Below are 22,056 nucleotides of genomic sequence, written 5' to 3' on the forward strand. Positions count from 1 at the left end.
TTATCTTGACAATGATATTGTATTTGTAGTTCAGTGATTTAACTTGTCAGTTTAAAGTTTTCTTTGAGAGGTTGATTTTGAGATTGGTAGAAGTTGTCCCCCCTCTCAGTAGTTGACCAGATCCTTATTTTTTCATCATACCATCAATTGGTATCAAAGCTTCTTAGGTCCTCTAAGGTCTAATCCTAACAACTTGAGGTAAAGATCTTGTAGAACATGATGAAGAAGGAAGGTCCAAAGTTTAATAGAGAGAACTACAAAATATGGAGTGATAGAATGAAAATTTATATTAAGAGTCTAGGAAGTCAATACTAGTAACATGTTGCACTTAGTGGGATTATGACCGATGATCACAAGAAAGAGCAACAAGAAAACAATCAAGCATTGAAGGCTATTATCAGTTCTTTGTTTGATGTAGAGTATGTAGATGTCCATGGTCTAGAGACTACATATGAGGTATGGAAGAAACTTGAAGAGATTTATAGCGGTGATGAAGATGTGAAGTTTGCCAAAGAAGAGAGTCTAAGAGGAAAGTTTGATGACATGTGGATGGTTGAAGGTGAGAATATCCAATAGTATGGTCAGAGGATAAAATAGATAGTTGGTGAGATCAAGAGTGTTGGTGGTAAAGTGGAAGATTCCACAGTGGTTAGTAAGTTGTTGAGAACCCTTCAACCAGTCTACGCTATCCGAGTTGCAGCCATTCAGGAGCTAAAGTCAATTGACAAAACTAAGGTAAACCTTGACTCCATCATTGGTAAGCTTACTACTTTTGAATTAAATAGTTATGATGGTAGTGTTCAAAAATTTGAATCTGCATTTAGAGCTTCAGTTTCTAACCCATCTATGACGAAAAATAGATATGTCAGTCACATTTATGAATCTAGATCCAGTAGAGAAGTTGATGATGAAGACAATTTGATTGAGCTTGAAGCATTGTTGTCCAAGCGGTTGCCGAGAGGTGTCGGTAAGTACATAGGTAAATTACCTTTGAAATGTGGGTCACATTCTTGAAGGATAAAAAAAAAGCATTTAGTAAATTCAAGGCATTCAGGGCCTTAGCTGAAAAGGAGAGTGGTAAGAAGATAAAGTGTTTGAGGACTGATCAAGGTGGTGAATTTAGTTTTGTGGAATTCACTAGATATTGTGAAGAAAATGGTATCAAACGACAACTTTCTGCACCGAGGACACCATAGCAGAATGGTATTGTAGAGAGGAACAACCGATTAGTTGTTGAAGCTTCTAGAACGATGTTGATACAAGGAGGTGTAGCAAAAACTTTCTGGAGAGAAACTGTCAACACAACTGTCTACACTATGAACCAAATTTTGGTAAAAAGAGGTAAGGGTAAGACTCCTTATGAATACTGGTATGGTAGATCACCTAATGTCAGTTATTTTAAGATATTTGGCATCAAATGTTTTATTAAGAGAGGTGACTATGTTAGTAAATTTGAGGCTAAAAGTGATGAAGGTATATTTCTTGGTTACTCCACCAAGAGTAAGGCCTACAAATGTTACAACAACTGGACATAGAGAATCATTGAGAGTGTTGATGTTTGAGTAGATGAGTATCCTGAAGTCTTAGGGGAAACCAGTGTGGATAAAAAGGATGAAGATTCTTGCATTTTATTTTTGGAACCAGAAATGGTGAAGCCTGAAACTGGTAAAGAGAATGTTGTTGTACCAGTTCAAATGAAATAGGTAGATTCAGAAGAACCTGAAGATAATGATCATGCTATTAAGAGGTATGTGAGACTCAATCACAATCTTGACCAGATTATTGGAGATAAGGATGTTGGAGTATTAACCAGAAGAAGAATTAGAGAAAATTCTTGCATGATCTCCACTATTGAGCCTAGAACTTCTAAGGAAGCATTTGGAGATGATAATTGGGTCAAAGCTATGGAGGAGGAGCTTGATCAAATTGAGAAGATCAATAAATGGACCCTAGTACCCAAACTGGTTAATAAAAATGTGATAGGTACTAAGTGGGTATTCAGGAACAAACTAAATGAAGATGGTGTAGTAGTCTGAAAAAAAGCTAGATTGGTTTGCAAAGGTTATGCATACGAAGAAGGAGAAGATTATGGTGAGACTTTTAAACTAGTTGCTAGACTGGAAGGTGTTGGGACTTTACTTGCATTTGTAGCACATAAGGGATTCAAATTATATCAGATGGATGTGAAGTCAACATTTTTAAATGGAATAATGGAAGAAGAAGTATACATTGAGCAGCCATATGGTTATGCTTTGACTGATGAAAAAGACATGGTATGCAAATTGCACAAGGAACTATATGGGTTAAAGAAAGCAACAAGAGCATGGTATAAAAGGCTCCATTCACACATAATGAAGATAGGTTTTCAGAGAACCAGTGAAGACAACAACATATATCTCAAATCTGAAGGAGATAAGATATTGGTTAGTGAAGTGTTTGTAGATGATATCATATTTGGAGGCAATGATGACATGAGCAATGAATTTGCAAATGAAATGAAAAGAGTTTGAAATGTCTCTAGTGGGAGAGATAAAAAAAAATTCATAGGCTTGCAAATTCAGCAAATGAAGAGTGGTATTTTCATCACACGGTCTAAATATGTAAAGGGGTATTAAAGACATTTGGAATGAGTGACTGTAAACCAATTTGGACTCCAATGGTTACAGGATGTAAATTTTCTAAGGAAGATGAAGCCACATCTGTTGATGAAAAGGAGTACAGGTCAATGATTGGGAAATTGCACTATGTTGTTCACAGCAGACCGGATATAGCTCATGCAGCTGGTCTAGTTGCTAGATTTCAGAAGAATCCTAAGGAAACACATTTGATAGCAACCAAGAGGATATTTAGATATTTGAAATGCACTATTGACTATGGATTATAGTATCCATATCAAGGTAACTTTGATTTGAAGGTGTATACAGATGCAAACTGGGTAGGTAATAATGTTGATGATAGGAAAAGCACAACCGGTGGAGAATTATTTCTTGGAGGAAGACTTGTTTCATGGAGTAGCAAGAAGCAGAGTTGTATATCGCAGTCTACTGCTAAAGCTGAGTATGTTGCAACTTATATGAATTATACTCGGTCTATTTGAACGAGTCACATTTTGGAAGGTTTCAAGATGAAGTTTACAGAACCTGTAAAGATCTTATGTGACAATACCAATGCCATAAATATTTCCAAGAACCCTATTTTGCACGCACGAACCAAGCATATTGAATTGAAGTATCATTTCTTAAGGGAAAAAGTGCAGAGTAAAGATGTGATATTGGAGCATGTTTCTACCAAGGAGCAGCTTGCAGATATCTTTACTAAACCTCTTCCTAAGACTACTTTTGAGTATCTTAGAAGTCAGCTAGGTGTTGTACCCCTCCATGAGGTCAATTGAGCATTATGTAGAGTACATCAGTCCCAGAGCTACTTGTAGAATTTTAGAGCAGGATTGGTGTAGAGTGGAGTTATTCCATAGGGGGAGCATCAAGTTGCAAGTTGTTGATGCTGAACAATGAAGTTTGACATTGCATGTTTTACTTTCACTTTGGCATTATTGTCAAAGGGGGAGAACAACTATATGATTATGAGGAGAAGAATTGTATGATTGATAGAGAGAAGGTCTATAGCCAATTACCAGCTGAAGACAAGGAGAGTACATGGTAAAATGTAAACCAGGATTCCTATTCACAATCATAGCAATCAATGGTATTGATATTTGTATTGCCATCAATGCCAAAGGGGGATATTGTTGGCATTTCCATGAAGATTGCATTAATGAAATGTTATATTCTCATTGATGTCATTTATAACCGGTAAAGATGTTGTTGTAATGTTGTTTTGTAACCGGTAGGAAGAGCTAGTGAAAGGAACTGCAACCGGTAGGTGATTTTGTGGAGTGAAATGATATTTCTAAGCATTGGAGAGTTGAACCGATATTGCTAAGCATTGGAGATTTGAACTAGTAAACCCTACCTATTGATATGATAAACCCTAACTGATTAAGTTTGGTGAATTGGTTATATTGGTTTATGATTTGATGATGAGTGGTAATGATTATGACTCGTATTCATATTGTATGAGAAGAGTTTCAAAGTGTTTGTGTCGCATTGAGATAATGGTTTTTGTCTTGGGAATGAGCAAGTATATTGCATGTAATGCAAACCGTGTGATGAGTTACTGAGTTCGATGAAGCAGTGATCAAGGAGTGGTCGAGCCTATCTTGAATGATGTGCATAGATTGTTATGTAATCCAATGGTCATACTTGAACCGAATTGTTTGTGAGAGAATTAGGTTTTTGTTGTGTTACTAACCTATTGATTTGTTTATAAGGTCGATGAGTTGTTTTGTTTCAGAGTTGGCAAATTTCTAGTTGAGTGTGGCTGTCAAACCGGATGATGTATCTATAGTTTGTGCAAAGGTAGATAGGAGCATGAAAAGGATCTAAACAAGCAAGTGTACTTCTATTCAAACATATCAGAAAACCCTATTGTTTTCTAACAATTATAGCAGTTAAAATCCCCTAACTGGGTAAGCTCTAACAAGCTTAGTGTTATTCAAATCCTCTAACCAGGTGGTCCATTATCTTGGATTTCAAATCCTCTATCGAGGTTACTCCTCATAGGGTATTGCTTTGAATAGGGCATTATAGTCAATCCCTTAACCAGGTGGTCCCTAACAGGATCTATTCTTAACAGGACTTTTTGTAAAGCTTTAACAGGCTTGGCTCCTAACAGGGTGAACTTCAGAAGAGTTCAAAATACTTGTGGGTATTCATCCCCACCGTGGTTTTTCCCATTTGGGTTTCCACGTCAAAAATATTGTGTCAAGTGGTGATTTTTTTTGTGGTTATGTTTACTATGGTTGAATTGCTTAACTGCTTAATCCACTTTGATATGTTATGTTAGCCGACAACAATCTAAAATGAGTTTTTACTTATGTCAGTAAAGTATTTGGATGTTTGTGAGTTTCAAGTTGTTTATTGTTAATTGGCTATAATAGTCAACCAGTTTATCCTGACAGTGATATTGCATTTGTAGTTGAGTGATTTAACTTGTCAGTTTAGAGTTTACTTTGAGAGGTTGATTTTGAGATTGGTAGAAGTTATTATCAGTTTTCTATCTACTGATTCACCCCCCCTCTCAGCAGTTGACCGGATCCTTATTCTTTCATCATACCATCACTATATCTCCTAGGATAATGAGCCAATTGAGGAGTGATATTCTTTGGTTTAATTTCTGGACAAAGGAAAAAAAATGGGCGCACCCTAGGGTGTGACAGGGATGTTTGAGCTGACGGAGTATCAAGATGTGGGTTGTGGTGATATTTGTGACCTTTTGACCTTAGGAGAGTCTTCTTGATGTGGTATTGAATAACCAAAATTTTATAAAAAAAAATGAGGTTTTGAAAAAGATCTCAACATCCACAAGGGTTTGAAAAAATCCTTTAAACAGTGGTCTCTTTTGGTTATGTCAAGTTGTTTTTCATTGTTTTGTTGTTGTGTCTTTGCTACATGATCAAATATTACAAAGAGGAATATCAAACAAGTTTTGTCAAAAACATCAACAAGAATCTCAAAACTCAAAGAAAACTCCAAGTATCAACATCAACATTAAAATCAAAATCACAATTGCCACTTTCAGAGAAATGGAGAAAACATCTTACATGTTGTGATCTTAGGTCCAAACTAGTCAAGCAAACATCATGGACTGACTTTATGCATTTCGTAGGGAAGGTAAAGAACTTATCCCTCCCATTCCTATTCCATTGTCATCCATAGAGATTTTAGATCAACAAATCAAGATTGTGCAACAACAAATGATAGACATGACTAGTCCTAACAACCATAGGGATTGGTTAGAAAAAATGATGAGGGAATTGATAACCACGAGGGAATCATTAGCAGGCCAACCTTCTTTTTCTTATGAGACCATTCAAAAATGCCCACCTTCATTCTTCAATAAAATCATTCCTACTTTAGTACAACCAACATTACAATCCGGTCAACCTTCTTTTTCTTTCAACCCAACATTCAAACCATTTCAACCAAAATCAAATCCCATTCAACCAAATTCCAAATTAATCATATCTATCCACCATTTCATCATCCCCCCGAAGTCACACAAGAGCATTCCACACCATCTCTATCCAATAACACAATCTCCCAAGAGCTATCCATAATACAAACCAATCTAATCCAAGTCATGAAGCTACTCCTTTCCATGCTTTAGAAATTCAGGATCCAATGTCCTCATATATTATATTTCCAAAAAAACCCACTTCAGAGAGTCTCATTCAAAATCCTTTCTCATCAAGCCAAAGTGTTGAAACCTTCCAAAAATCTCCCATGCATACCCAAACTCCTTCCCCATGTCAAGAGGATAATCCAAAATCAGAAGAAATCAGTCATGAAACATATCAAGATCAAGAACAAACCCTTCCATCCTACCCAATTTTTGATCAAGATCCCACCTATCAAGAATCCTATGATGATCCCCTCATTCTTTTCTATTCCACTCATAATGATACCCTTTCATCTCAATAAAAATTATCCTTCCAAGTCCCATCCAACATCCTCCTCCTAAGCAAGATTAGGACATCTCTTTCATCCTTCCTAATAATCCCTTTCCAAGTCAAGATCAAAGCATCCCTTCACCTTCATATCCTCAACAAGATCCCATTATTTATCCAAATCCTTATCAAGTTCCCTATTTCCCTTCATCTCTATATCATAATCCTCCATGTTCCTAACAAGATTCCCTCTCAAATGAACTTACCATTTCTCCTACTCTCCCTCACGATCCCAATGCCTCTACACAAGTTGTTCATGAAGCCCTTATCCATGAAATCACCAATCCAAATCATACTACCTAGAGAAACTTGTCAATAATTGTATGTGCGCCATCATCAAATGCCAATGTAGTGACAAAAACAAGCATAGTACTAGTTAATGAGATCAACTCCCGGTTGGCTTCATCATCCTCTTCAAGTGCATAAATATAAATAGACATAACACCTACTCATGTCACAACTTCGGAACCAAAATCTATTTGCCTCATATACCCACACTTGAAAGACTAGGGGCAAGAAGATCTATCACAGCTGAATTGGTTTGAAAATAATGAGGCCATAGCAGAAACTATACATGAAATACACTCAACTAAATGTCCTATTGAAAAAGATTGGTTTATCCAACTCTTCAAACAAAGACCAATGAATTATCTACACAAAATTTATACCGACCCAATAATAACATGCACCTAAAATGATATTACATCTAAGGGATGGGTTCATTTAAATTTTTAGTACTACATTTGCATATTTCTTTACTACATTACATCACATTAAAAAAAACATTTCAAAGTGCATCATAGTTGCTTGCATATCATTATTTCTTTCTCATATAGTTACATCAATAAAACAAGGCGATTGTCTAAGTCATTTACCTATTTGCACTGAAAGGAGCCAAGGTTGTCTCTTTTCCTAGATACTTGTTCATGAAGTCTTTAGGAGGTCTTCAGTCATTTATCTTCAACGTCACCTTGTGATTGAGCTTTATCCATGGTTGTGTAGAGGTTTCACTATTGAGCCTTGTTACCCAAAGTCTATCAATTTCTATATCTCACACATTAATATATAGCTCTAAGTCATTATAGATAGCTAGTTGGACATGTGGCTAGTGAAAAATCCAAAATTCTACTTGAGTGTCGTTATAATTGTCATACCCAAGTAGGTTTCATTACTTACAAGTCAAGGCAAGAAAATAAAAAAAAAGAAAAGAAAAGTTATGCCAATATCCATCTCAAGACGAAAGAGAAAAGATATATAACTGAAATATCATGCATACAAGTGCAATAAAGCTTGACTAAGGGAACATGTGAATAACTCCATCAGGGCTATGGATGCCTATTGACAATGGAGAAATATTTGAGAGATTATAGTGTATAACCTCGTCGGAGCCCTAGAAGCTTGTTGGAAGCGAGGCTCTATCCAGGATGCTTTTGAAGTTATAATAACTCATGTAGCTATCCACATAGGATTCCAAGGGTCTTTGATTGTTATAAGAGTCAAAATAAATTCATTGCACACACATGGGCAAAAGAAGATCAAAGTTTCAAGAATTGATGGAGAAATTTTTTGTGCCTCCATTCATAAATCTTTAATGTTACATAATGTGTTAAGTTGGATGGTCCTAGGTCTTCTGAGAATGAATTAAACTCCTATCTCTGAAATGTTTCATACCTTTAATTCAATTAGTGCATTTCAAAATGAAAGACACATGCAATCATCCTTGTTCGAATAGGAAATGTGTCTTCATCTTGCATCTTGCATTAGCATAACTCATATCAAAAAATTCATTGTCTCCATATGCATCGCCTAGATCATCATGTCGTAATAGGTCTGCCACTTGGGGGCATAGCTTAAAAAAAACCCTAAACATCAAAAAAAAAATCAAAATCCAAACAAATCAAAAAACCAAAAATACAAAAACATTCACAAAATGTCATGAAAAAATCTAAAACATCAAAAAATGTACTGAAAAAATAAAAAAATCACAAAATGTCTTGAAAAAAGCCATAAAAATTGAAAATAAAAAACAAAATTGAAAAAATTGAAAAATTAAAAATTGAAAGTCAAATCAAGAAAGCATAGACCATCCATTAAATCAAATCAACAATAGAAAAAATTTCAAAGTTTTCAATCAATCTAATCACATGTCTTGTTATCAATCCATGAATCAAACTCTATCAAACATCAACATATCTTATATAGGGAAGGGTACACTCGAAACCAGACAAATCGGTCTTACACGGGGTATTCACTCGCTCAAACTAGAAATTCCTATCAATCATCAAATGATCAAAACAATGACATAGATCAATAGGACTGTTGGATTTTGTCCTAGTTATTATTATCTTTATCAATTGATGGCAGGTCATGTTTCATCAAATTCAAAAAGTAGAAAATATCAAAAAAATTCAAAAACATCAACAATCCAAACACATCAAAAACTTAAAAATCGATAAAAACAACAAAACCAAAATTAAAAACATTCAAATACATCTAACAAAATAAAACAAAAACATTCAAATACAATCTTGAAAAAAACCCTAAACATCGAAAAACTCAAAAACGAACTAAAAATAAAAAAAATCAAAACTTGTAATAAAATGTCTCATGGGAAACAAATACCCTAACAGATATCCAATAAACACTTCACGAAGTTAAATAAAGGATATAACTATCTTATCAAAAATTTGCAACCAAACTGATCAAGTTTATCAATCATCGATATCCACATTGACGTGATCATTATCATGTCTTAGACAAAATCGGATACACTTGAAACTAGACAAATCAGTCTTAAATGAGGCCCAAAACTTCTGAAACCAGACATTATCAACCATCACATCAAAGAAATCAAAGAAAAGGCACAATTAGTATAGCTTCTGAGTTTTGTCTAATTTGGTTTTTATCTTTTATCAATTAGTGAAGATCATGTTTCTATGCTACTCAAGGATGTTCAAAAGTGACTAGAGGAGACATGATGGGCATGATCCTTCTTTTTTGTTTTTTTGTGGCACAAACTAATGAAGTTCTGGGGCAATTTCTCTAGTGGGCGCTTGTGATAGGAGCATTCGGCTTGTGAATGCCACACATACCTCGATCCCTATCATAATTCTCAAAATGGAGGGTTCATTCCTTTTCTACTACGTGTTTGTTTCTTGCAATGAGATATCTATACATCTTGGTTCCTTATACCCCGGTGAACTAAGCTTCATTGTTGAAATAATAAGGCTCAATGATGATAATGTATTTCACTATGAATAAAGGCAAAGAAGAGTATTCATCGCCATCATTTACTATCATCATCAATCATATCAGTTTATTCCATCAAGATTGACTCATGTATCATCATCAATCATATCAATTTATTTTCTCATCTCATCATGTTGATTATATCTCAAAGATAATTTTCTCATCTAACATATTCTACTCAATGAATTCATTTCAATTTCTACTCACATCTTTCTAATTCCATCTCAAATTGTTTCCTCACTTCTTACTAATCATTTTTAACTTTCATCATATTTCATTTCTCATCCAAATTTCACCTATCAATTGTCATATACATGATGTGCCCTTCCTGATACCAAACTTGATCTTCATCAAATCAATCTTATCAATCAAATCAATCTGATCAATCCAATCAATCTGATCAATCCTATCAAACTTATCATTCAATCAATCTACAAATCGTTCTAACCATTTCTTCTATCCAATCAAACTCATTCATGTCATCAACTAACCATTCTTCCATCTCTCATATAACATTCTTCTTCTTTTGAGAGATCATTCATGCCTTCAATGCACAAACAATCTCTCGAGGGGGCATGATACCCTAGCATCATCGGGACATACTGGGGCAGATTTTTTTTTTCTTTTCTTTGAAACAACATCATTTCGACATTGTCTCAAAGAGGGGAAAATGTAGACACCTAAAAATGTCTCATCAATCATGTACTAATTATTCGTCTAATTAATTAAGTAATTCTTTAATTATTTAATTGAGCTAATTATTCTTCTAATCTGACTCAATCATCACATTCAACATTACTAATTATTCAATTTCTATCTATTAATTAAATAACCAGTGAACCCTATCTCAAATATTAATTAAATATTATTTATTCAATTATTTATGATTAATTCCCTTAATTAAATAATCTTAATTATTTAATTAATTCCATTTCTAATGTTTAAATAATTTCATTTAAATTCATTTATTTATTCCTCCAGTTCCCCAAATTCGAATTTCAAATAATTCCATCTTATTTCATTTCTCTCAAATTCACAATTCCCCAAATGTGGATTTCAATTAATTTCACCTAATTCCAAATCATTAAATTCACATTTCACCAAATCTGAATTTCAGTTAATTTCATGTGCATTTCAACATTTGAAAATCAAAATTCAAATCCAAATTGAAAATGAAAATCAAATTCAACTTCAAAATCCTACAGCACATGTTGAAAATCTTAAATGATTGATCAAATCAGTTGACTAATTAGTTAACTCAGTTAACTCTTCAATCTCCCCTTTTCACTCCAAATCACCTTTTCTGATTGGTCAATCAATCCACTTATCTCTCCAATCCATTCAGTCATCTAATCAATCAATCTAGTCAACTGATCAATCTATTTAGTCCACTATTCAATCTATCTAGTTGACTACTCAATCAAATGAAATAACAAATCAATCAACTATGTTAATTTATCAATCTAAATCAGTTCACTCCCAATCAAAACTTGAGTTCAAAATCCCTCCCCATCTCTCATGAAAAAATATATAAACAACATCAATTTCTCATTTCAAGCTAGATCACACTCTTCAAAATAATTGCCATCTTATGTAGGAATTTTAGTGCAATACCTGAGAGCCACCTACACTAGCAATTTGGAGAAGAACAATGGAAGAACAAATCTAGAATAAGGAGTTTGAATTTGTTTAAATCTTTCATTTCTAGCATTTATTCTATTGCTTTATGTTTTAAATCATGCTAGATTAGTTAAGGATCTATTATCGTCCTTATATCCTAATTAGCTATATTAAATTTAATGATTTTAAGCATGGAAACAATTGCCTTTGATGGTTTATGAATCCTTTCTAATTTTTAATCTTACATTTTTGTTTTTGATTAAGCAAAAAAAGGTTTTGAGGGGACCCGAAACCCCTTACATCAGAATCCAAAGATAAAGCATTAAAGTAACTAGACCGAGACTAATAACAAAGAAATAGAACATGTTGCTATAGAAAAGGACATTAGAAACATAGCAGTCAAAGAAAAGAATAGTAAAAAGCCAACGAGGTGCTGGCGAGCACAACAACAAAAATAAACCAAGACCAGTTACATGAAAATATTGAGGCCATCAGTAGCTTCTTTCTCCTGCATCATCATGGTCTTTGCAACTTCCTTGAGGTCGAGAAGATCCTGAGGCAATAGTACCTCCATAGCCTTGGTGCTTTGTCTGGTCCTCCTCATAGTGCGAGGGAAAACCTTGGAGCTAGAAACCCTAGCCTCCATCTCCAAATCCACAAAGTTTCTATCATTATGCATCTTCCCCAATCTAGCCACCATCATTGACATGTTGGTAGCAAACACTCTCAGCATAGCCGCACTATTCTCCATTATCTTCTTGAGTGCAACCTCAATTTTCTACATTTTTCAAGTTGATCTCCCCAAAATTTTCATCATATCTTTTCTTAAAAATCTCAATAGCCTCCCCATTTTTCTTAAGGCACTCCAACATCATTCTTTTTTCATCTTCTTTCCATCGGGAACAATCATTGTTCTCATAATCATAAACCTTCCCCTTATCCTTAATTTTCACCTGGCCCTCTTTCTCCACAACCTTTTCAACCCCTTCCAACTTAGTTAAGATATTTCTCTTCTTAAGATTCAGAGTCTTAATTTCATGGAACACCCAGTGGTGGAAGCGATATAGATCAAGCAAGGTGCTTCTAGTAGTGCCCAAAATATTAAGCATCGGTTCAAGCTTGTCTTGTAAATCCTGGGAGTCCAAGACCATCGGTTTTGAGTACTAGTCATCAGAGTTTTGAGGAGGCATCTCACCCCCCACATCAAAATCAAATAAAATTATCTTCTTACCCTTCCCCTTGGGCTTCACCTTGTAACTATAAGTGTCCTCCCCCGATGAAGCATAATTGTTCTTCTTGAGGATTCTAACCCTCTTCTTAGGGGTGGTAGAAGTGATAGCCTTACCCTCAGACTTAGAGTCATCATTGCCATCATTAGGGGTGTAATCCTCCTCTTTATCTACCACACTAGCCTTCACCCTGTCAACCCTAGCTTCAAAATGCTCATAGATTAAAAGGATTAATCCCTGATGAGCCAAAGGGCTTGACTTAGGGATATTAATATGGTCAGCCAGACAATCATTTAGGGAAGAAACTATATAATAAGGAAAGGAAACCTTATTCCCATATCTAAAATGATTGAGAAACATAAAATGGTAGCTATAGACTTTAGTAAACCTCCCATCAACAATAACAAGTTCCATTATCACTTTCAGCATTGTATGCCAGAAAATTTTTATCTGGTCAGGAACAAAGTAAGTTCTGTCCTACTTGACAAGCCTCTCCTTTTCATCATCATCCTTAGGAAATATTTTCACCGCATTGTCAAAAAAAAATTTGTCCCTAAAGAACTTGGCCCCCTCCATCGACATCCCTATGACCTCCGCAACCAAATTCTCGTACAACTTCACCGTCTTCCCAAACAGAGTGACTTTATTTTTGTTCCATCCCTTAACAAAGAGTTTGGAAACATGGTCCTTTTTACCATGTAATTTCTCCATATACCCTATAATCCCTCCCTTCTGTAATCTCCTCCACACTTTATGTTCCTTCTTCCGGCCTTCATAGCTCATCGACTCATTCCTATTAATATTTCCCCCCATTGTATCTATAGTCCAATCAACCCCTCCTTCACCTGAGAAAAAAAAAGCTCTGCAATACCAACAGAGACACACAGAACTAAGGCACAGAATGCAAATAATCACCCACAAAGCGTGCAGGGTGGTCCACCTCATATAATCTAGAAACTTCCTGCCAACTCGACAATCATTTATTTTACAACTCGATCTAAGGGCCATCATAATATAATAAGGGAATAACCTTTCCATTAATGCGATCAAAAAATAATTTCTCCTTAGCCTCCAAAGACAAATTGCTTTCACCTTTCCACTTGGTAGGGGCTGATAACTTAACTCCTATGTCTGTAAAAGTGTCGGCCACCATATTAGCTTCCCTATAGGTGTGGGTTATGACACACCTATCCAAACCTTCAATAATTTTAAGGGCCTTTATAATAATGTTCTTAATTTTCCAAGAGGGATTAGCCAAACCTTTTAGACAATTGATAATATTTAAGGATTCCCCCTCTATCCAAACTTTTTTCAAATGCAAATTGTCAATAATTTTAAGGATTTCCATAGCTTCCATAGCTTCATCTATGTGATTGGTTTGGGAACCCTGAGGAAGGGCCAACACAATCAAACAACGCTCGTTTGAATCTCTTACTACTCCCCCCCCCCCAAAGTGGGCTTGGGGTTCCCCTTAGCCGCCCCATCAAAATTAACTTTCACCCATCCCTCCAGAGGGTAATTATAGACGACATCTTCTCTAGATTTTTTAGTTTTGAACTTGCTAATATCATCCTCTAACCCCCACTCCGTAGAGATCCTCTTATCCTCCTCAAAATAGAAGTGGAAGGAAGGTAGAAGATGTCACTGCCAATTAACTTCATATTCTCTCTGATGGACCTACACACCTTGTCAAAAACAATCTCAGTTGTGCAAGATGACTCCCTAAAACTTTTGTTGTTCCTTTCCTTCCAAACATGCCAGGAGACATAAGGAAACAACAGGGACCACAAGATTTTTATAAAAGAGTTGGAGGAAGGACACCTCCATTGAACAAAGAAATCTTCCACCTTATTCGGAAAGACCCAAGAAATATTCCACTTATGCAAAATCATACCCCATATCTCCACCGTGAAGGGGCAATGAAGCATAAGGTGAGAGCCAGATTCTTCAGCATTGAGACATAAGTGACATCTATTCAAAATCAAGAATCCTCTCTTACTTAAATTGTCAAAAGTAAGGATTTTATTTTGGAGCACATTTTTTAGGGACACATTTATGTAAGGATTTTATTTTAATTTTTTAATTCTGATAATTTCATGAGTTGTGTTTGTATTTTTTTTACAAGTTGCAAGTTTGGGATGTTAGTCTACATTTTTATTTTCCTTGTGTTAGTAGGGAATGATTGTTTTTCCTACACATTATTAAGCTTTATTAGGTTATATTATAATGGTTAGTATGAGGACATGTGGCATAATTCTACAATCACATGTGTCATTCACACCCACTTTTGGGTAGTTGAATGTCACACCCTCTTTTGGATTTACTTGCCACCTCCGATAATCATTTATTTGTCCTTACTTAAGTTGGCATAACCATGTATTTGGCATTTACCAAGTAGGTAAAACTCCCATCTATTTTGGGATGATGGGAGTTATTATTCCTCTTGGATTTATTTGCCCATTTTTTGTTATATAAACAACCCTCACCTCTCCCTATGCTAGAAGTTCACTAGCTCAGTTGATTATGAGTCTAGTTTAGTGCTAGGGGAGTGCTAAGTTTTGATCATGTTTGGATTCTTGTCTTGATTTTCTTCAGTCACATTGATCTTGGGTGGCTTCACAACTAAATCCAACATGGTATCAGAACTAGTTGTGAGTTGTGGGTTAGCAACTTGTTAAGAATCTAGAGTCATTCTTGAAAGCATGGTATTATATTCCCTTGCATCTGATGATGTCTTGAAGAATTAAAAATGCTTGAAAGAAGTTATATTTCTATGGGGTTTCCTATCTCTTGTCTTTCAGCATAGGTATTTTGGAGCTTATTTGAAGAAATTTGAGCTTACCATTGAGTTCAAAGTAGTCGAGAAAGTCAGAATCACCGTTTGTTTTGTCTTGATTGGACACTGAATGTGAATTCTATGAAGATTTGATAAAAAATTGTAGGTTTTTTAATTGTTAAAAGAGGGTTTTTATTTAAAAGCCATTGTAAAAGGTTTTAAACTTTATATTATAAAAGTTTGTTATAAAAATTTAAAAAAAAATATATAAATTAAAAATCAAAAGGAAAGAGTCATGTGCAGTGTACTATGTGCATGCCTTGAGCTTGCCACCTTATCAATAGGGTACGTAAGTGTATCGAAGCTTGCAAGCTCGAGCCCTCGCACCCCTTTTGAAATGGTTGGTCAGGTGAGGATTTTAAGCCCCCTTTAAATTTTTCATAAGTTATTTAAAAAGTTTCAAAACAAAATCTACCTCTTGCGCACCCCTATGCATTATTCTTAGTGCCTTTAGACTCGCATAATGAATCTTTGTTATGTGGCCTTTCAAACAAAGAGCTTCTTGGCCCCGTTGACTATGCATTGATCTTTGCACCTTCACCTTAATAAGCGTACACACTATTGCAGCTCATGCATTATTAAGGCAATGTCTATCCAGCATCCAGAATTTATCATTGATCGTGTTTAATAATTATTTGAAAAAAAACTCGTTATATTTTAATTTTTAATTATTTAAAAAAGACGATCAAATGACAAGTCTGAGTGCTGCATAGACAATAGCTTGTTTTAAAGCCCTATACTTGTGTGTACCTAGCTTGGGCCTCATGATTGTGAAGGCCTCACCCCCATGTATAACTTTCACCTCATGCTTTTAAGTCTTTTGCATAAGCTATGAAGAAACCCTTGGAAAAGGGCTAGGATGCATCGTATAGCTCCCCAAAATATTTATTAATATATTTTTTTATTATTAAATTTTTCAAAATATTCTAAGTTATACCTTCGAGACTGGATTTTGGCAATCGTTGCCACATTTGGTGTCTATTTTAGTGATATTGAAAAAGTTTTGGTAGTGTTCTAAACCAACTGGTCAACAAACAAACTTGGAGGTTCTTCAAATTTAGAAACATTTCTAGCTGTTCAACCAAAGTTGGTGTTTTTTTTCAGATTTAGTGGTAATTCACCATATTTGGCGAAGGTTGACTTTTGAAAACTTGAACCCCTCTGCATTCATGATCTTCATATGATGATATCTCATGCATACGAAGTCATTTTTTAGCTCAATTTTTTTTATTTGGGGAAAAATTTCATGCTCTCCACATTGGTGTAAGTATTTTTTGTTCAATTGATCATGATTTTTTTAAATTAAGTTTTCTCATCAAATTTGAAGGACAATCTTAGTTTTTGTAGCTTCAAATGACTATAACTTTCACAGACAACCTTAGATCAAGGTGCTTCTTTTTTTAAAAGTTGATATTTTTCTAAGTACTACACATTGGTGTTGGTTTGAGGTTTTTATTCTAATATTTATTTGTACTTTCAATATTTGAGTCCATATTTTGGTAAAAATCTAGAAAACAACTCCAACATTGTAAATGCACTAATAAATGAATAATGGAATATTCTTTCTACGGGTCTCATAAAGCCATCAAAGAATCAAGCTTTGTTGGTTAATAAGCATAAGGGATAGAAAGAGTTGGGACAATCTAACAAGAAATAGAAGAACTTGAAGAAAAAGTCACATACAGTCAAGCACACAATAAATCATTTTCATATTGCAAGAGAATCGAACATGAAGAGCATTCTACTTGTTCATATTGCAAGAGAATCGAACATGAAGAGAATTCTACATGTTCATATTGCAAGAGAATCGAACATGAAGAGCATTCTTTTGAAAAGAAGGATATTGATGAATTGAAACATCTTAAGAAGAACAACATTGATCTTCCTTCTAGAATGTCTGAGTCAACTTCTTCCAATTCAAAATAGTCAGGATCTACTAAGGTAAAAGGTCATGCATGACTTGCTTTTGAAGCAACTAAAAACAAAGTAAATATCTTTGTGCTTCTACAAGATGTGAATAAAGGAGACAACTCCTAGATTTCGGAGATTTTTATCATATGGCTTCTACATACTCTATGTTATCTTCTTTTGAGACTTGTGTTATGCCACATATTCTGATGGGAAACAACACTTACATGAGTTTGATTAGGAAAGGTTCCATTGATATTGGGTATGGAACCTTCAATGATTTTTTTTGTGTACCTCATATGTCAAACAATTTTCTTTGCATCTATCATATCACCCATGGTGGAGCAAGCAAGACTGTGGAATTCACACCTGATTCAGAAAACCATTCGATACTTTGAAAAAAAAGGGGTAATTGCTACTGGGATGGTTGATTATGCATCTCAATTGTACACATTTTTAGACTTTGTACCTGATGATGGTTTTGATCCTTTGGTTGTTGATCACACTTCTAGTGTGAATTTTGATTTTGAGAAGAACATTGCTTACTTGAATTTGGACATTCTCACATCATATCCAGTTATTGAACCTTATATTCTTTCTCCTCCATTCACTTTTGTTTCTAAGGATACTTACATTTAATACAATCAAAGTTGTGTAATATCCCTCTTTCTCTATTTTGATAAAAACTTGCTACTATTATTGTTATTGTTATATTTCATATCATTTTGTGATTATTGTTAGTTAGAAATGTTTTTTTTTTGAATAAGGTTGAATTTATTTTAACAAAAGGAATTAAATAGTGGACACACACACACTTGAGATCATAAAATTAATAGGAAAAATATTTATTTACTCAAAATACCAATTGAGCACATGTCGTAGGAGGCAATAAGAAGCTTCTAGAAGTAATCTCAAAATTCCATATTGTTGCATGTAACTCCTCCACTATGTCAACAATCAATTTCGCATGAAGTAAATTTTGGAAAAGAATCCCCATTTTTAATTAATTATTTTGATAGTGGAAATGATGCATCTTTTCTATATAATGTATGCTAACGTTTAAAAAGGGAGTTCATAGTTTTGGATGAAAAATTTATGAAGTTCTTGAATATTCTTTCTACAAGTAGTAGAATTTGGTAGTCACCTTGAATTGTAGGTTTTTAAAGTTTATTCTTTGAAGAATTCTTACCAAGCTACAAGGAAGGATTGAAGAAGGTTAGCTAGGAGATTGGAAGCGATTCAATATTAAGTGCTTTGTCCATTCCAGGTTCCCCTCTCTTCCATTCGCTTGCTTGCTTATATGAAATCTTGTAAATTTCAAAGAAATCTCTTCATCTCTTTTCAGATTTTGTTTGTATGAAATTTGTTTTCCAAAAGGAAATCATCTCTCTGTTATTTTGATAGATTCAGTCAAATAAGAGAAGTCTCTTTCTTATATTCCCTCAGCTTCTTTTGATAATACAAATCTGCATATAGGAAAAGATTTTGATATGCAAACCTTGTTTAATCTATCATATTTTTCAAAAAGAAAAGAGAAAATAGATTTTAGGAGTAGAATAATATAAGTAAATTCTTTTTAGAAAAATCACATGCATTATCTCTACGAGGAAAAAAAATCCTTTCTTTTCAAGCATATTTACCCTCCTTGAATAAAAATCTTTGTATTCGATATCTCTGTGAGTAGCCTCTTTCTAAAATATGCATTGTATAAACCATTTCTTTTTAGAAACCTTTCTCTCTATGAAAATTTTATCTCCAAAATATACATTTATCTCAAAATGCATTGTATAAATTTTTTTTTTTCTGAGAAATCTCTTTCTCTGTGAAAACACTATCTCAGATATATATTTATTTTTATTGTGTAAACTATTTCTCTCAGAAAACTCTTTCTCCATGAAAACATTATCTCAAAATATATATTTATTTCAAATATATCGTATAAACTATCTCTCTGAGAACTCTTTTTTTTTCTTTGTAAGAACTTTATCACAAAATGCATTTGTGTAAACTATTTATCTGAGAAATTCTTCCTCTATGGAAACTTTATCTCAAAATATATAAATATAGATGCAATTATTCATTCATTTATCAATCTCTATGAAGGATTTAAACTTTGGAAATGATCATCTTATAAACATATGCTCTCTGTGTTTGTCTCTTAAACTATCTTGATAAGGAGATTACTATATATATATATATATATAGTAATCTCCTTATCGATTTTTTTTTACTGATGCAAAACTTAATAACATTATCGATTAATATTATCGGGAGTCGTTTTTATTTATCATGGTATTGACTGTACTTTCCTTGGTGACAAGAGGGGGGAGCGGTAACCCCCACTACCCCTACTGTCACTGCTCATGCAGTGGCCGTAGGGGAGTAGAAGGCCTGTGACCCCCACTCCTGCGAGCCTACATCCGCAGGACCGCAAGGGTGGGGGGCCCACGGCCCCCACTCTCCCCCCCCTTATCCCCTTTTAAAAAAATGCTTATATTTTATGATTTAACGATAGTTCTTTTTTATTATTATTATATTGTTAGTTAATTCTTTTAATTAAAATTCAGTTTAGTAGAATTATTATTTGAAGATTAATTTGAATTAAATTTTAGTAGAGTAATTTAAATTAAATTTTAATTTGTAAAATAATATTTGTAGATTGATTTAATTAAATACTAGTTTCGTGAATTAATATTTATTGATTAATTTATATCTAAATTTATAAATTTGGATTATTGTTAATTAATACTCCAAGTCAAATCTTCTTGGTTGGTCAATTTATAGTTAAAATTATAACTTGGGGTCATTTAAATAGTTGAGATTTATTGGGCTACCTAGTTGGTATTTAAAAATCATATTAAAATATTAATTTATATTGTCATTTTAAGTTAATTTATTTACCAAAATTGTCTAAAGTCATACAGGATCTCCTTCCCAAGCAATCAAGTCTAGATTCATAGCCTCCTTAACTAATTGGATATTTCGAACAAGCGACTCTCTTTTTTTTTTTTTTTAAAATTATCCTCATTAAAGAAATGAACACTGTTTTGCATGTAAGTTACATTATCATTGAATCTTTCAAATTATATATTCATTATTTACAAGCAAGCTACATATTTGTTGTTACACAAGTTAGTCTTTTATTGTTACCATGCAAGTTATAACTCAAGGAGATAGATATAATAGTCCCTCTCCATTTGAGTATTAATCATTGATAGCAACAGGATGGTATTTTCAAGTAATTGCTTTTATTTTCAAGAATTAGCCTATTTTCAACTATTTAAATATTTGCAAATAATGATCTCATTTTCTAGTTGCATTGGAATAATGTTTATTTAAGTTTTGAATAGTATACTAGCTTCTTTTCATAGTTGTTTTAAACATATGTTATTTAAGATTTCATAACTAAACAAGAGGAGTTGGAAACAAAAAAAACCATCGCAACGTCCGGTATTTATGGTGCCTTTGGGTCATGCTTACGGGTAATGCCGTCGTGTTGAACTACTGCAATTAATTCCTAATAAAGTTGCAATAGTATATGTGGCATTGTCCCTATAAATTGTTGGGGAGAAATAAGGGTCATTGGAAGTTAAAATCCAAGGGGCGGGTAATCCCCCTTGGATCGATAATCTAAAAAAGATAAATTTAAGAAATCAATTTTACATCTGCTTAGTTTAAACATAGAAAACCCCATTAGGGTTTGGTTGCATATGATGTTTGGAATTTATTCATCTTGATGTTTTCAGTAGATGATAATGGGTCAAGGGTGATGCATATGATAGGGAAATAGGACTTATAATTTTTAGGCCACAAGCAAAAGGCCATCTTGAGGCTATTTACTTTAGAGCTACCATTGTGGGTAGCAACCGCAAAGAAACTGTCTAGGACATTGACCCTAGAAAGGGTTGCATACCCACCAAATAGGTTATGTTAAACCATAGATAGAAACCAGAACTACATACTATACGCTTTGATCCCTTGCTAAAATGGGAATGTAGGCAATCTAGGGACAGAGTTGTCCCTAGTACCCAAGTGTTCGAGGATGGGGCTAGGATTTTGGTTAAGGGTGAGTAGTTATTTTTCAAAGTTCCTTGATCTTGTATCAAAGGGCATGGTATCATTATTTGGGAGATTGGAGGTTTATCAATGCATACTCGAAAGGGATCCCATATGGATTCACTTCACTTCTTGAGGATTTAGGCCGAATTATGAGTTGAAACTCAAGCTTGTTTACTTTATTTTTATTTACTCCTGAAGACGATGACCTTGGTACACTCCTAGTAGGGGGGTCTAGTCTTTAGTGAGTGACTTAGGACCCAGATGGTCCTGATGATTCTAAAGTCTCTAGCCAGAGCATTCCCTATTCTTTGAATAGATTCCTACTCTATTGGGTAGATGCATATCCCAATTGGATAGATGAAACCCCTACCTCATGTGGACAAATTCCCAATCCATTTGGCTAGATTCCCATCCCGGTTGGATGGATGCCTATCTCGTTTGGATATATGCCTAGAGTATGTGATTGAATTAAAACACAACAAAAAAAATGGTTCAAATTATGGGTTAGCTAAGTGGGTTATTACATGTGGTATCAGAGCGAAGGTTCAAGTCTAGGCCTTGAGCTCACTACAACTTATTCAATCTAAAGG

This window comes from Cryptomeria japonica, chromosome 7 (genome assembly GCF_030272615.1).
Source record: "Cryptomeria japonica chromosome 7, Sugi_1.0, whole genome shotgun sequence".
Taxonomy (NCBI): Eukaryota; Viridiplantae; Streptophyta; class Pinopsida; order Cupressales; family Cupressaceae; genus Cryptomeria; species Cryptomeria japonica.